The sequence below is a fragment of the Silene latifolia genome, chromosome 11 (genome assembly GCF_048544455.1).
Source record: "Silene latifolia isolate original U9 population chromosome 11, ASM4854445v1, whole genome shotgun sequence".
NCBI classification, from domain to species: Eukaryota; Viridiplantae; Streptophyta; class Magnoliopsida; order Caryophyllales; family Caryophyllaceae; genus Silene; species Silene latifolia.
In genome coordinates, this window is record NC_133536.1 from 54,591,614 (window position 1) to 54,601,586 (window position 9,973).

Genomic DNA, 9,973 nt, shown 5'->3' on the forward strand with positions numbered 1-9,973 from the left:
AGAAAACCCCGAATCTCCTTATCGTTCCTAGGTCGAGGCATTTGCTGAAGGGCTTTGATTTTGGTTGGATCAATCTCAATGCCTCTTTTGCTGACGACATGTCCCAAGAGTTTTCCAGAGGTGACCCCGAATGCACACTTCTGAGGATTTAGTCTCATGTTATATTTCCGCAGACGAGCGAAGAATTTTCGAAGGGTGTTGATGTGGCCGTCCCGTTCTCTTGACTTGACAATCATGTCGTCGACATATACCTCTACCTCCTTGTGCATCATATCATGTAGGAGAGTGGTAGCGGTTCTTTGATAGGTAGCCCCGGCGTTGATGAGACCGAAAGGCATGACTGTGTAGCAATATGTACCCCACTGTGTAGTGAATGCAGTCTTGTGCATGTCTTCCTAAGCCATTTTAATCTGGTTGTACCCGGCATACCCGTCCATGAATGATAGGAGAGCATGTTCGGCAGTGTTGTCTACCAGAATGTCAACATGTGGCAGAGGGAAGTCGTCCTTTGGACTCGCCTTGTTCAGATCCTTGAAGTCGTCGCAAACCCGAATTCTCCCATCTTTCTTCGAAACAGGAACAATGTTGGCCACCCAGTCAGAGTATTCAGACACTTTGATGAAACCAGCCTTGAATTGTTTATCCACTTCTTCGATTTTTAGGGCCCATTCAGGACGCATTCGACGCAGCTTCTGCTTCACAGGTGTAGCCCCGGGCTTAATGGGTATCCGGTGCTCTGCAATTTCCCTGTCAATCCCAGGCATGTCTCTGTAGGACCAGGCGAATACGTCCTTGTATTCGTGGAGGAGGTCAATGAACTGTTGTCTTTGCGGGAGGTCCAGGGTTGTCCCTATCCTAAGTTCTTGAGGTGTGTTGTCGGTTCCTACGTTAATAGGTTCGGTCTCCTCAATAATGGGGGTTATGGTTTCCCGTTTGTCAAGTTCTTTGGCTAGGTGAGGTGGGTAGTCACTCAAGTCAAATTCCTCATAGTCATTCAGAATTGCATTGCAGTTAAATTGAGACGAGTCATAAGCAAACTTAGCGTTCATTAAGTTGACACGAGCGAAAAGCTCGGAGAGGACAGATATCTCATGGTGGTCGAGGCGACACGGCAGAGGAGGTGGCCCTGGAACAGCTCCAGGTTGTCACCTTTCATGGGAGTGGGGGTGACCCTAGTAGACTCAGCCTCTGAATCAGCCACGACCTTGTGATAAAACAGCGGGAAGGGGACCTTGACTGGGACATCGGGAGTGTTAGGAGCTATGACAGACTCTGACTCCGGCTCAGACTCAGATTCACATTCTTCTCCACTTCCTTCTTTGAACATAGGGCCTTCTCCAGTTGTGATCTTGAGAATGCGGCCTCGGCAATCGGTCCACTTGACGGTTTTCCTCCAGCCTTGTGTAGCTTTCTCCAGGTCAGTGTCGGAGATCAAGGCAGTTGGGTCAAATCGGTTGTCCTTCAGGGCGATGTTGATGATGTCCTCATAGTCGAGGTGCTTAATGTTATCCTCTCCAAAAAGGAGGGTGACAGCTTCTCCATCGAGGCATGACGACGACTTAGACTTAGTTGACGCAGCTTCGGCGTTGTCGGGGATGAAGTAGCAGTCCTGGAAGACTTCCACACCCGGGTACCTGGCCTTGGCTATAGATTCATAGATCGGCTCTGGAAAGCCATGGTAGAGCTCGGACTCTCCCTCGGGAACAAAGTATCCATTAAGGGTCAGATGATAGGGATGGAGGATAACTCCGTGCTTCTTGCGTTTTCGAACTAGGAGGTTCATCTCCTGGATATCTTCATCGGTAGGTTCATATCCCAGTCCGAAGGGGATGTTGGGGACCTTAGCCTGTTTCAAGGGAGGTAAGGTGCTCTTCAGTGGATTGAGGGGCAAACCCGGGAAGTAACCCTGGCGCATCATGATGCGGTTGACTGTGAGGTTGGCAAACGGGTCACAATCAAAGGGTGTTGATTCATCAGTTATGGCATTCACAGCTTGGAATCCCCACATTTCATTATCATCTTCCTCAATAGTCTGGGAGGCTATTCCCTTTCTCATGAGAACTTTGATCGAGGAAGCAGAAATTGTGATTGTTTTCCCGTTGAAGGGGACCCTGATCTTCTGGTGGAGAGTTGAGGTAACTGCCTTGACGACGTGAATCCAGGGACGTCCCAGGAGCATATTGAAGGAGGCGTCGATGTCGACCACCTGAAAAATGGTTTGCCTTTCCAGTGGTCCGGTTGCGATAGTTAGAGTGATTAGCCCCGCGACCTTGCAACGAGTGCCGTCGTAGGCGCGTACTCCTTGATTTGTTGGGACCAAATCAGCTTCCTTAATACCCAGCTTGTGAGCAGTCTTGAGGGGAATGACATTTACCGCGGATCCGTCATCTACAAGGACCATGGGTACATTCTTCTTGAGACATCGTACGGGAATGTATAGGGCAAGGTTATGATTGGCTCCGAAGGGAGGGATATCTTCGTCAGAGAAGACGACTGGGTTGTTCAAGTTAGGGGCGTCCCTCGTCATATGTGCCACTATTTCTTCAGGGGAAGAGGTGGAGGGTACAGTTAATTTTCCCAAGGCCTGTAGCAAAGCCTGTCGATGCTCAAAGGATGTCGCGATCAGTTGCCAAATTGAGATCTCGGCTTTTGCCTTCTGAAGCTGCTTGAGGATCGAATTCTCAGGAGCTCTTGGTTGAGTGTCTACTTCCGGGACGATTTGGTCGTTTGTTGTTGGAGCGACCGCTGAATTGTTCGGGTTCTTATAGGGGCGTCCGGACCAGGTAAGTTGACCGATCTCTTTCGCCCGTTTCTCTTTCCCTGGGATAATATAGACATCTTCAACATCATCTCTCCAGATGCCATTGATTTCAGGATCACGAAGGCACCTTGGAGGGGTATTCTTTGGTGGGTAATTTTTGTGAGGGATATTTCTGTGAGGGTAGTTTTTGTGGGGTTGATTATTGTGAGGGTGATTATTGTGAGGTGCATGCTAGAATGGTCGCGGGAGCAATCCGTCCTGGTGAGGGTAGTGTTGGGCGCTCGGGGGACTCTTCCTCGGGCGTGGTGGTGGAGGATTGAAGATAAGCCGGCGGTAGGCATCGTCAAGTCGGGTAATCCTCTCGGAGAGGCTGGCTATGACTTCCTCAACCTGTTGGAACATGGTGAGCATAGTTGCGGCACTAAACACAAATACCCCGTCTGAGGGATCTTTCTCCAAGGTGTTCACCTCGTCATCAATTGGCAGGATGAGGTGAGAGCAGTCCAGAGTTGGCTCATCGTTGGAGATAACGTGGATTCCCAGAGGGTTTGTTTTGTTATTAAGCTTAGTCGGTGGGGGGAAAAGGCAATTCCCCCTTCTCAATCATGTCTTGAATGATGAGTTTGAGTTTGAAGCAGGTTTCTGTATCATGCCCTTTCCCTTGATGGTACTGACAGTAGGCATTGGGGTTCCAGAAGCGGGATTTCTTAGCATCGGTCGGATCCGGGGTGGGTCCGATTGGTTGTAACTTTCTCTGGTCCATGAGCCTCTTCAGGGCACTTGCATAAGTTGACCCTATATTAGTGAACACTCTCTGGGGGCGCTCAGCTCTCTTAGCAGATGGTTCAACGAGGTTGACATCATCGATCTTGTTCGTTTGACCATAAGGGCGAGATCCGGTTGAGGTGGATCCCTGGTAGCCTCTGCCAGTGGTCTTGGCTAGGACACCCTTTCGGAGGTCATCTTCAATAGATGTTCCCATAATTTGCAGATCCTGGAAGGTCTTAATATTTTGATACCTCAGTAAGTTGGCATACACTGGGCGGAGATTGTTGACGAACTTTTCCACCAAAGTTGATTCGCTCGGCATTGACCGGTGAGTACTTACCCTCCTCCAACGGGTTAAGAACTCGGTGAATCCCTCCTTGTTGTTCTGGGTTAGGACCTCAAGGGTACGGGTATTGGCTTGGATTTCAACATTGTCAGCGTATTGCTTAGCAAATTCAACCGCGACCTCATCCCAGGTAGTAAGGTTCTTCGGTCAAGGGAGTAGTACCATTGGCGAGGGATCGGTTCCAAGGATGAGGGGAAGATCCGGGTGAAGAGCTCCTGTTTGACCCCTTTTATGGCCATGTAGTCTTTGAAGGCACGGATATGATTGAGTGGGTCCTCCACTCCCTTGAACTTGGGCACATCAATCAGGGTAAAGTTGTCAGGTAGTTGATCCCCAACAGGTTCAAACCTTCTGTTGTTCTCAAGATGGATATTGTTAACCCGGGCTAGGAGCTGTTCTTCTAAGAGCTTCAGCCTTTTTTCAGTTTCAGTCAAAGGTGGAGTATTATGTTCTCCAGCTTCTTTGTTTTCCAGGGTGTCGATACGGGTCTCGACCCGATCTAGAGTGACCTTAAGAGCGGTGAGCAGGCTGGCTAGCTGAGCAGTCGTGACATCTCTGTTGTTATCATTGTTGTTGCTGTTGACAGACGAAGTTGAAGACGGGGCCATGGCTCTGAGGCAGAAAAACGACTCACATTACAACTCAATCCGACACGGTTCAAAGACTGAACACAGACAACGCAAAGGACGAGACAAAGATAAGACTCAATAAGACGAGGATGACCGTGTGTGGTACCTCGGTGCTGACTCGATTTATGACGTGACAGTGTTGACCAAACCTTTGACACGTGTCCAACGTAGCGGCGTGACGCCATTGGACGAGTCTCGTGGTGAGACGACTCATAAGTAAAGACCCATAAGTACGTTTGCTTTGACTCGATAGACACGAGGCGGAATTGGAATGGTGGACTGAAGTTTTCGAAAATAGAAATTTTCAAAAAGATTCATTTGTCGCTTTGTGGACGGCTTCCGAAGATAGAGATCTCCGCAAGTCGGTCAGTTGAAGGGGTTGTCTTAAGTTTATTCGCAAAAGACGGTTTGAGTTTGAACCGGCTCGGAAAACAATGCATTGCCTCCCCAGACGGTTTTTGAAATTCAAAATTGTATGTTTTGAAAATCGAGTTTGAAATGTTTTAAGAGGTCTCGGGGACGGTGCATGGTCCTCGGGATCTCGAAACTGTCTCGAGAAAAGGGTGTGTGCTTTTCTCGGGTTTTGAAAGAGCCATTGTCGGCGTGAGACGGGTTAAAGTCCGTGTCTAGACGCGGCGATTATAACGGCGTAAAAAGGTGATTTGAAATGGTTGTAGAAAACCGAGTTTGAAAATCGTCATTACGACGGCCTAGAAAGGCGTGCTGAAATGGTTATAAAAACCGAGTTTTGAAAATCGTCATTACGACGGCCTAGAAAGGCGTGTTGAAATGGTTATAAAAACCGAGTTTGAAAATCGTCATTACGACGGCCTAGAAAAGGCGTGCAACGGTGGCAGAAGACCGAGGTTTGAAATGGCCATTATAACAGCGCAAAAGGGTGTTTTTTGAAAGTTTGAAAATGACGCAGAAGGACTTATGATCAAGTAGCACATAAGCACTCAAAGTTCATTACATTATGCATTATGCTGACACGGGTTTTGGCTTAGAAGGGTGGGTTACACACCAAGCAATCAAACCCCGATTTGCGAGAGGGATACCAATCCAAACAAAATGTGTAAGGAGGGTGCCCTAGCCTCGTGCTCGAAAGTGATGAAAGCTCTTTGACGAAACAGAAATGTGTGACGTCAATGGTATGCTTAACTCAATCGGGATTCGAAACGCGGGGATGAGAAAACTCACGCCGACGAGACGAGCCAATTGCTCGATGAAGGTTATGTTGTGGGCCCGGACAAGGAACCCGACCATGACCGTAATATCAATTAATGCATTCCAACCAAGACCTCGTTCGAGTCTCACCATCTAGGGATCACAAAGAGGTAAGTGTCCTAGTTTTCCCCAGCGGAGTCGCCAATCTGTGGACATGGCCCACCTGCAAGCCCAGCCGATCTGTGGACATACAACGGTCTTTTGAAAGCCACGCTCGGCGGCGTAAAAATGCTTTCGACCGGATCGTTTTAGATCGGTCGGTTTCGTCTCGGTAAGGGTCTCGAAACGATTAAAGATGTTCGGAGTCGCCACCAAGCATTTGTGGGATGCTTGAAACCCGTTCGAATCCACTTTATACCTCGGTCAAACGAAGTACAAAGTAGTGTTTGACATAGGTACTAAAGATAAGGAATCGTCCCTCTTTAGCATCCTATCTCTAGAATGACTCTCGTACGCCCTGGATAAGGTCGTCCACTATCCAAAGTTTCTGAGTAAGAGGTGAAGGTACGTATTGGGAAGCCCTTTAATCAGACACCCAATCCCGCCCGCGGTAGCGGCCTCTACTGGTCGATCGTGGTTGGTTGAATGCAAAAGTTGATAAAACGGTTTAAATGCATGAATGCGCATCCAATAATTTAAACCTAACATGTGAGAGCTTTCTAAGTCGATTGATTTAATCCAAGTATCAAGTATAAGATGTCGAGTTAGATTAATGGTTGATTTGCATGCAAGACGGAAATTAAACATCCATTTACCGTATTAGGTTTATGGTGCATAACGTGATCCATTTGTCTTAGTAAAGCATTTTGCAAATATGATTTTTTGAATGAATAAATAGTCATCTGATCCATCCTATATCCAGGCTAACCGGAGTCGGGATCGTCTTAGACTAATGCTGGAAATAGAACAGGCCCTGTGCCAAGCGGCCATATGAGGCGCGAGCCTGTTGGCGACGCAAGAGGGTCTCCTCTGGTTTTGAAAATGAGAAAGAAAAGGGCCTGTTTAGGCGCGGGTCAGTCAACGGTTTAAGACGCGTTCTGACCATTTGAAAAACGTTTATAAAACGTGTTGAAAAATGGGTATTTGAACCCGTTTTGGTTTGAAAGGGTCGTTTAGACCGCATTTGTTGATTTGAGGAACGAGAATCGAATAATCATCATGATTTTGATGATATTCGGTGTCGAGTTCGACTTGGTAAGCTTGACATGAATAGTTTTGAAAATAATTATGAACTAACTGTTTTAAGTTCATTTGAATATAATTAGTCGATGCTCATCATCGCATGATGTGACCATAATTAGCGCATATTTAGCCCCCGAATTGCCATTGTTTCCATGCTTTTTAGTGCCTATTTGGGTCATTTCTTATCTTTAGTTCTTTGTTTTGCATATTCTTTGAGATTTTGATCCCTTGGTAGGAAAGGAGTAAGAATCTTGCATTTTCATGGCAAAACGAGGCTAAATTGATCGTATTCAATGACCAAGCATCAAGGAGAGACAAGACTAGAAGGCCTTTGTACATAGCATAGTAGAAGAGCATTGTTGAGAAAAGGATCCTTGAGTCCCCAAGGAAATCCCCAAGGAATTCGTGAAGAAAAGGGAAGAAAAAGAAGAGGAAAAGTTGCTGGACTACAATCCGAGCGGATTGTAGGGAATCCGTCCGTCCTTCCCAGTCCGAGCGTCCTCGCCAGGAATCCGCTCGGATCCACCATGCCCAGTCCGAGCGTCTTGTTCCTCAATCCGCTCGGATCGTCCACCCCAAATCCGGCCGTCCCGACTCCCAGCCGCACGGATCACAGTACAGCACAGTTTCGTTCTTCAAGCTACGAAATGGAGAAGCCCTTCTCTCGGATAATCCCGGAGGCTCCTTGCTCAACTTAAAAAGTGTAATTACTAGTTTAGCCCTTAGTTAACCCTAATGCATCCTCCCTAATTTTCACTATAAATACCCCATTAGTCTAATTAGAGGAGCATGTTCTTCTTATCAATATTTAGAGTAGTTAATATCAATCAAATCTCTCTTCAATATTGTAATCAAATATTAATCTAGTTTTAATCCAAGTTTTAGTTCTTAAATCTCTCTCTTGTTCTTCATTTATTTTGGGTAATTAGAAGATTATTGGGTTTATTGGGAGATTGACAACCTTCCATCAATCATCAAGTTCTTCTATTATTCTTTGCATCTTTATTATTGGAATCATTAGTAGGTATAATCTCTTAATCCCTTTTTAATTATTGTTAATTACTTTCATTTATTCATCATGTTTCATTATGTTAGTATGATTGACAACCTTTCTAGCATGATCAACATGATAATGAGTGAGTAGTCTCTTAGCTAGGGTTTAATGGGTGATTAGGGGAAACCAACATGGGGAATGATTCATGCTTAAATTAATATGCTTTCATATCTTATTTGCTTGCTTGTTTTGATCTTAATACATGCACATGTTATATTTGATGAAATGCTAAGCCTATGAATCCTTGCATTTACTATCATCTTCTATCCTTTCAACTTGACTTGTAAGACATAACCCAACTCGAGTCTTATTAGACCATGCATGTGTTGAGTAGGGAAGATTAAGTCGACTTGTAGGTGTTGTACAATCCAAGAGATTCGGCTCCGGGACCCAAACTTTCCTAGGATTGTAAGATATAACCCAACTCGATCCATCACAACAATAATTGCTTGTTTATAGTTTGAGAACATGTTTGTATGATCACATCCCATGATTCCCCTATGAACCCATGACACCCTAGTGCTTTTAATCAATTGTTTACACCCTTTATTTCATTTATCTTGCTAGTTTATTTTCATTGTTATTTTAGTTTAGTAACCTTCTACATCAACCTAATTTGTGACACCCCTAGACACCGCTAGTTACAATAGAATCTTCATTTCAAGACCCGTCCCTTGGGATCCGACCTTTACTTGCCTCTTTACTAATTGTAGAGTTGTTTGTGAAGTATAAATTGTGTTTTGTATCGACCATTGACCAACGACCACATATGTTTAATTGTGAACACCAAATGGCTCCGATCAAAAATGGCGCCGTTGCCGGGGACGGTGTTTAATTGATTTAAGATTTCTTTTATTGTTATTAGTTGTGTCTTTTTCACCTTGGGGAAGTAAAACTCCTCAAGGAGTGTTCTAATTGTTTTCTAGTTGTTTGATATTTTGCATGTCTAGAAGGTTACAAAGAGATTTGTTACCTTTTGACCGTGAAATCGAAAGAACCTTGACGAATAATAGGAGACTTGTTAGGAGGAATTTGGGAGGTGTTGGTGAAGTTGTTCAACCCACTAGTGAGTTTGTCAATCCTTTCGCAATAGAAGGAGAAGAGAACCCATTTAACAATATCCCACAAAATCCACCTACAATGCCTAAATTCTCGTCACACTCTATACCCACCGAGGAGGATTTACCAAATGGTACTCCTACCCCACAACATCTCACCGGTAATTTTATTGCCAAGTCCGCCTTCATCCAACTAGTTGAGAGGAGCCAATTCGGGGGAATGCCTAGTGAGGACCCTCATTCTCATATGGAAACATTTTGTGATTATTGTGAAGCTATCTCTCAAACGGGCGTGACTCAAGACCAAATAAGATGGGTCTTATTTCCTTTTTCGTTAATCGGCACCGCAAAGCAATGGTTGAAGGGCCTTGATAAGGCCACTCTTGGAATAGATTCTTGGAAGAAGTTAGCTCTAGCTTTCTACAAAAAATTCTACCCACCGGAAAAGACCAATATGCTAAGAGCTCAAATTACGGGTTTTAAGCAAAGGGATGAAGAGTCTTTGTATGAAGCTTGGGAGCGGTTCAAAGGTATTTGTCGCTCATGTCCTCACCATGGACTTAGCGAATGGTTTTTAGTGCAACAATTTTGGAATGGTTTATATGAAGATTCAAGGAACGTTCTCAATATGGGATCAAATGGAATGTTCACCGAAGTTGATGACAATCAAACATGGAACAAGATTGAGGAAATGGCGGTCCATAATTCGCAATATAGTAGGCCTCGCAAGGCCACTAGAGGAGGAAAGTATGAAGTGGACACCGTTACTCAATTGAGTGCTCAACTTAGCGCTCACATTGACACAATCAACTTGAAATTTGAACAAGCTATGGCTAGGCTTGAGGAAAACTCAAAATCATCAAAGCATCATGTCAACGCCATGACGGCATCCTCATCAATCCCAAGCGGGATATGTGAGAATTGTGGAACCTTGGGCCATGACTCAAG

At 45.2% G+C, this 9,973-nt stretch overlaps 1 non-coding gene across 1 annotated transcript; it reads right to left on the minus strand.

The window, feature by feature from the left end:
- Positions 1-9,479: 9,479 nt before the first annotated feature.
- On the minus strand, positions 9,480-9,586 carry LOC141616551 (small nucleolar RNA R71). Its single transcript, XR_012530892.1, has one exon. It is a non-coding gene; the product is annotated as a small nucleolar RNA R71 (small nucleolar RNA).
- Positions 9,587-9,973: the final 387 nt, after the last annotated feature.